The sequence below is a fragment of the Coregonus clupeaformis genome, unplaced genomic scaffold (assembly GCF_020615455.1).
Source record: "Coregonus clupeaformis isolate EN_2021a unplaced genomic scaffold, ASM2061545v1 scaf3395, whole genome shotgun sequence".
In the NCBI taxonomy this organism is placed as follows: Eukaryota; Metazoa; Chordata; class Actinopteri; order Salmoniformes; family Salmonidae; genus Coregonus; species Coregonus clupeaformis.
The window spans coordinates 40,804-47,720 of record NW_025536849.1 but is presented as its reverse complement, the minus strand read 5'-3'; positions in this window follow the sequence as shown (position 1 = coordinate 47,720).

Sequence of the window (6,917 nt, the reverse complement as noted above, 5' to 3'; positions counted from 1 at the left end):
TGATATTTTGGCCCATTCCTCCATGCAGATCTCCTCTAGAGCAGTGATGTTTTGGGGCTGTCGCTGGGCAACACGGACTTTCAACTCCCTCCAAAGATTTTCTATGGGGTTGAGATCTGGAGACTGGCTAGGCCACTCCAGGACCTTGAAATGCTTCTTACGAAGCCACTCCTTTGTTGCCCGGGCGGTGTGTTTGGGATCATTGTTATGCTGAAAGACCCAGCCACGTTTCATCTTCAAATGCCCTTGCTGATGGAAGGAGGTTTTCACTCAAAATCTCACGATACATGGCCCCATTCATTCTTTTTTCCTTTACACGGATCAGTCGTACTGGTCCCTTTGCAGAAAAACAGCCCCAAAGCATGATGTTTCCACCCCCATGCTCACAGTAGGTATGGTGTTCTTTGGATGCAACTCAGCATTCTTTGTCCCTCCAAACACGACGAGTTGAGTTTTTACCAAAAAGTTCTATTTTGGTTTCATCTGACCATATGATATTCTCCCCAATCCTCTTCTGGATCATCCAAATGCACTCTAGCAAACTTCAGACGGGCCTGGACATGTACTGGCTTAAGCAGGGGACACGTCTGGCACTGCAGGATTTGAGTCCCTAACGGTGTAGTGTTACTGATGGTAGGCTTTGTTACTTTGGTCCCAGCTCTCTGCAGGTCATTCACTAGGTCCCCCGTGTGGTTCTGGGATTTTTGCTCACCGTTCTTGTGATCATTTTGACCCCACGGGGTGAGATCTTGCGTGGAGCCCCAGATCGAGGGAGATTATCAGTGGTCTTGTATGTCTTCCATTTCCTAATAATTGCTCCCACAGTTGATTTCTTCAAACCAAGCTGCTTACCTATTGCAGATTCAGTCTTTCCCAGCCTGGTGCAGGTCTACAATTTTGTTTCTGGTGTCCTTTGACAGCTCTTTGGTCTTGGCCATAGTGGAGTTTGGAGTGTGACTGTTTGTGAGGTTGTGGACAGGTGTCTTTTATACTGATAACAAGTTCAAACAGGTGCCATTAACTCAGGTAACGAGTGGAGGACAGAGGGAGCCTCTTAAAGAAGAAGTTACAGGTCTGTGAGAGCCAGAAATCTTGCTTGTTTGTAGGTGACCAAATACTTATTTTCCACCATAATTTGCAAATAAATTCATTAAAAATCCTACAATGTGATTTTCTGGATTTTTCTTTCTCAATTTGTCTGTCATAGTTGACGTGTACCTATGATGAAGATTACAGGCCTCTCTCATCTTTTTAAGTGGGAGAACTTGCACAATTGGTGGCTGACTAAATACTTTTTTCCCCCACTGTAACTGGTATGTTGTTCTGTACAGTAGTTATATAACTGGTATGTTGTTCTGTACAGTAGTTATATGACTGTGGTATGCTGGTGTCATTGAACTCATTGCGTCTGGTTTTGGTATTCCTTCAGGACCAATGATAAAACCTCCACCACTCAGAAGAAGGTGAACCTGGTGTTGGACAGAATCAGCCAACTGAAGTGGAAGTTGCAGGAACGGGAGGAGGAGATCAGGGTGAGGTTGATGACATGGCTTAGATGGTTGGCCGGAGTGAGCAGGGATCTCCAGCCAGACATGACACGATGGTTGGCTGGACTGAGCTAGGGGATCCCCAGCCAGACATGACTCAGATGGTTGGCTGGACTGAGCTAGGGGATCCCCAGCCAGACATGGCTCAGATGGTTGGCTGGACTGAGCTAGGGGATCTCCAGCCAGACATGGCTCAGATGGTTGGCTGGACTGAGCTAGGGGATCTCCAGCCAGACATGGCTCAGATGGTTGGCTGGACTGAGCTAGGGGATCCCCAGCCAGACATGGCTCAGATGGTTGGCTGGACTGAGCTAGGGGATCTCCAGCCAGACATGACTCAGATGGTTGGCTGGACTGAGCTAGGGGATCCCCAGCCAGACATGGCTCAGATGGTTGAGACTGCCACATAGAAGCATTACGATCTTACTATCTTGTATGTTATACTAATGCATTCATATATTTGTAAATACCTATGTATTTCAGTGTAAAGGAAAGAAAAGTAAAGTTGGGTAACGTAATGTGTCTGTCTGTGAGGCGGGTTGTTGGACCTGTTGTAGGACCTGTTGTAGGACCTGTTGTTGGACCTGTTGTAGGACTATGCTGCTAAGGCCAAGGAGCTTCAGAAGAGAGGAGCAGAGGTGGAGAGAGAGGTGTCACAGCTGAAGACAGCTGGAGCATAAGACCATGCTACAGTACAACACAATACAGTACAATACAATACAGTACAGTACAGTACAATACAGTACAACACTGTACAGTACAGTACAATACAGTACAATACAGTACAATACAACACAGTACAGTACAATACAATACAGTACAATACAGTACAGTACAATACAGTACAATACAGTACAACACAGTACAGTACAATACAACACAGTACAGTACAATACAGTACAATACAATACAGTACAATACAGTACAACACAGTACAGTACAATACAACACAGTACAGTACAATACAATACAGTACAATACAGTACAGTACAATACAGTACAACACAGTACAGTACAATACAGTACAGTAAAATACAACACAGTACAGTACAGTACAATACAGTACAATACAGTACAACACAGTACAGTACAATACAGTACAATACAGTACAATACAGTACAGTACAATACAGTACAATACAGTACAACACAGTACAGTACAATACAGTACAGTAAAATACAACACAGTACAGTACAATACAGTACTTCAAGCAGGAGAATTTTTGCTTGTTTTCTCCTTTCGTACATGGAGTGACGGCCAGCTCGGACACATTTCATCTTACTAGTACTGATTTTGCAGATGGCGTTATTTTTGGGGTGATCGTTAAATGTGGTTGTTTTACCTACTTTAGTTGAATGCACTGAGTGTGTATGTGTGTCCTGCAGCGTGGTCGGAGTCTGGCGGAGGTGTGTTACAAGGCACAGACAGACATGAAGACTGTTCAGGAGGAACTGGACAGGAGACAGGAAGAACTCTCCACATTGAAATTCAAAGTCAATTAACTAATAATAATCAAGGTGGATTATGGTCCTAAACCAAATCCCGAGCTGGCCGTCACAGGCTGGCTCAGGTGGAGGCGGAGCTTGAAGTCGCCATCGAGGAGGAAGAGCATTTCCACAAGTGCGTAGGGATCTAGAAGTCATTTTGGGATTTGGTTTAGGACCATAATCCACCTTGATTATTATTAGTTAATTGACTTTGAATTTCAATGTGTTGGCATGCAGAAGGTTGTGAGTTTGATCCTAGGTTGGGAAAGACAAACGCTGTTATATTTTTTTCTACTAATATTCCACCCATCTCCTGTGTATTCTAACCTCCTCTCTCCCTGTTAGAGTAACACAGTGCTGAGTCAGGAGGAGGAGGAGGAGGAGGAGGAGGAGGAGGAGGAGGAGGAGGAGAGGGAGGAGAGGGAGGAGGAGCAGGAGGAGGAGGAGGAGGAGGGAGGAGGAGGAGGAGGAGAGAGGAGGAGGAGGAGCAGGAGGAGGAGGAGGAGAGAGGAGGCCTGGGGACAGGTGAATGAGCTGATGCAGGAGAGGGAGGAACTTAGGGAACAGGTACTGGAGCTGGATGTACTACAGTACCCATAATGCTCTGTACTACAGTACCCATAATGCTCTGTACTACAGTACCCATAATGCTCTGTACTACAGTACCCATAATGATGTACTACAGAACCCATAATGATGTATGCAATACCATTAAATGCTATGTACTACAGTACCCATAATGCTCTGTACTACAGTACCCATAATGATCCTTAATAAATACAAATAATGTTGTATTACAAGACCCATAATGCTCTATACTACAGAACCCATAATGATCTACTACAATGCCCATAATGCTCTGTACAACATATCAGGGCCCATATTCATACAATGTCTCAGAGTAGGAGGACTGATCTAGGATCAATTGCCTCTTGTCCATTTAACATGATAGTAGTGTCCTGTCTCCTCACTGACCCAGGTGGGGGAGCTGGAGAGCAAGGTGGAGCAGCTGGAGAGCAAGGTGGAGCAGCTCAACCTCGTCATCAAGGACTCCAAACCCTGCGGAGTCAGCTGGTGAAATGCATAGAGCAACCTCAAGGTGAGATAGAGAGAGGGAGCGAAAGACAATCAGAAAAAGAAAGCTCACACATTAAGACAATTATAGACTGAATGAATTTAGGCGATTTGTGAAAATGTATTCCACATACAGTGATTCGCATTGGAGTCATTTACATGACCTTGGAACATGTTTTAAAACACACATTTTATGCAAATGTCACTTAAATATGAATCATTGTTCATGTTTAGACAATTATTGTTTATATATCATGAATGGTTATTGACAATTTTCTACTATTACGTGGGGGACTCGCTGTTTATTATCTATGCATAGTCACTTTACCCCGACCTACATGTACCTAGCCTCCTGTAGCTCAGTTGGTAGAGCATGGCGCTTGCAACGCCAGGGTTGTGGGTTCGATTCCCACGGGGGGCCAGTATGAAAAATGTATGCACTCACTAACTGTAAGTCGCTCTGGATAAGAGCATCTGCTAAATGTGTAAAATGTGATGTACAAATTACCTCAATTACCTCGACTAACCTGTACCCCCGCACATTGACCCGGAACCCCCTGTATATAGCCTCGTTATTTTATTGTGTAACTTTTTTAACTTTACTTTATTTAGTAAATATTTTCTTAACTCTATTTTCTTAACTGCATTGTTGGTTAAGGGCTTGTAAGTAAGCATTTCACGGTAAGGTCTACACCTGTTGTATTCGGCGTATGTAACAAATACAATTTGATTTGATTTATTTAGAACATTTTCCAAAATTCTGTGACCCGGAATTATTATTTTTGTGTTGCTGATCATGTGATGAGTTCGCAAATCAAATGTCCACTTGTGCTGCCACTGGACAGCAAAAAACTAGTAAGTTAACGTTTATTTATTGTAATTTTAAATTTGTTTGTAGTAGGTAAGTGTTGCGTTAGATTACATACTGTAGCTACTGCAATCGTTATTTCAAATTAATTATGGTGACTTCACAGCAATCGCTAGCTAGCTGAAATGTAGCTAGCTAGCATGCTCAGCTAAATACAAATCCCCCTAGATACAGCCATGTCTCATGGTCACGTCACGAGATGTGTATTTGAAAGAGGAACATAATAATACAAATTAAATGCAGTTTCCATTCTCCCCATTTAGATTTTCTGGATCAGCACAGAAATGCCCTCATCCAGACGGTGAGACAAAGGCGTTTCCTAACAGACCTGCTAACTTTCTTTGTTGTTACTTTTAAGGTCAGAACCAAGATGCAGAAACCTCCAGCAGGAAGAGAGGCAAGAACCAATCGTCCTCCAGCAGGAAGAGAGGCAAGAACCAATCGTCCTCCAGCAGACAGAGAGGCAAGAACCAATCGTCCTCCAGCTCAGGGTCAAGCTGCACTATTCACAGCCCTGTGTAATGTTACACGTAATTGCATTGCTGGACTTCATGTATTTGTATTGTTAAAAAAAAAAAGTACAAATAAAAGGAAACGTATGGTTTAAACATGTCTTTTAATGTTTTATTTGATTTAGCTGTTAGTGATAATTCCTAAGTGTTAGTACAATTGTGTTTACATCATTAAGCCTTTGTGTTATAAATGACCAAAGGGGTCTGACTTTATAGCAAGTAGAGCGTCATGAGATATAGAGTCTTTATAGATGTGTTATGAATGACCGAAGGTGTCTCACGTCAAACTAAGTATTACAGGACACTACATAAAGTGTCAATAAATAGGTTATTAACGTTCTGTTGATTTTATGAAGGTTCTCTCATGATCCACAGGTTACTGTAGGGTGTGAGAGGTATTTAAATGGGTTGATGGACCTGCAAAGCTTGTGTGTGTGTGTGTGTGTGTGTGTGTGTGTGTGTGTGTGTGTGTGTGTGTGTGTGTGTGTGTGTGTGTGTGTGTGTGTGTGTGTGCGTGCGTGCGTGCGTGCGTGCATGTGCGTGCGTGCGTGCGTCGTGCGTCGTGCGTGCGTGCGTGCGTGCGTGGCGGGCGTGCGTGGCGTGCGTGCGTCGCGTGGCGTGCGTGTGTGTGTGTGTGCGTGCGTGTGTGCGTGTGTGCGTGTGTGTGTGTGTGTGTGTTAGAAACTAGATGATTTGGAGTAGTCCAACCTGAGACCACCGTACCAGGTATTCCTCTTCTGTTCCCATGGAGACCAGGGCTTGATTTCAACCTGTTACAATGGTGGCAACTTTTTGTGGCTGATCTTTCAGCAGGGGGAGTGGGTGAATGTGTCAAAGACCTGACTGGGCCCAGCACCGCTCGCTATGGCTAGCTTTTGATGTGTGCTTGTTTGTGTACTGAGGAACATGTAACTTGGATCCAGAAGAAAGACACTTTCAATTTCTTTAGGTTTGTGTTTCTTGGTGTAACGTCGTCCCCAGGCTATTGCACTCACAGCACATATAAGCCTGGGATACCAACCATTCAAAATTGAAAAGTACTATCTTTATTTCCATCCCTGACTGCTACCCACCCTCTCCTCTCCTAGCTGAACCAGAGGCTGAAGACTGCGAAGAGACCGATGGATGGGGCTGAGGAGGAGATAGAGCGACTGGAAAACTCGAAAGAGGAAGTTACAGAGAGATCTGGATGAACAGATGGGAGATCAACGACCAGGTCCTCAGCCAGCTCAACGCCCTGCGCTCAGAGATGAGGTGAGTTGAATGCAACAATGTGTGGGTATCTATCTTTCCAGCCTGGTGTCATAGACTAGATGTAACATAGTAAACGTAAATCCGAGACACTCAAATGAATATGGTATGGTGACATAAGGGGACCGAGTGGCGCAGCGGTCTAAGGCACTGCATCGCAGTGCTAGAGGCGTCACT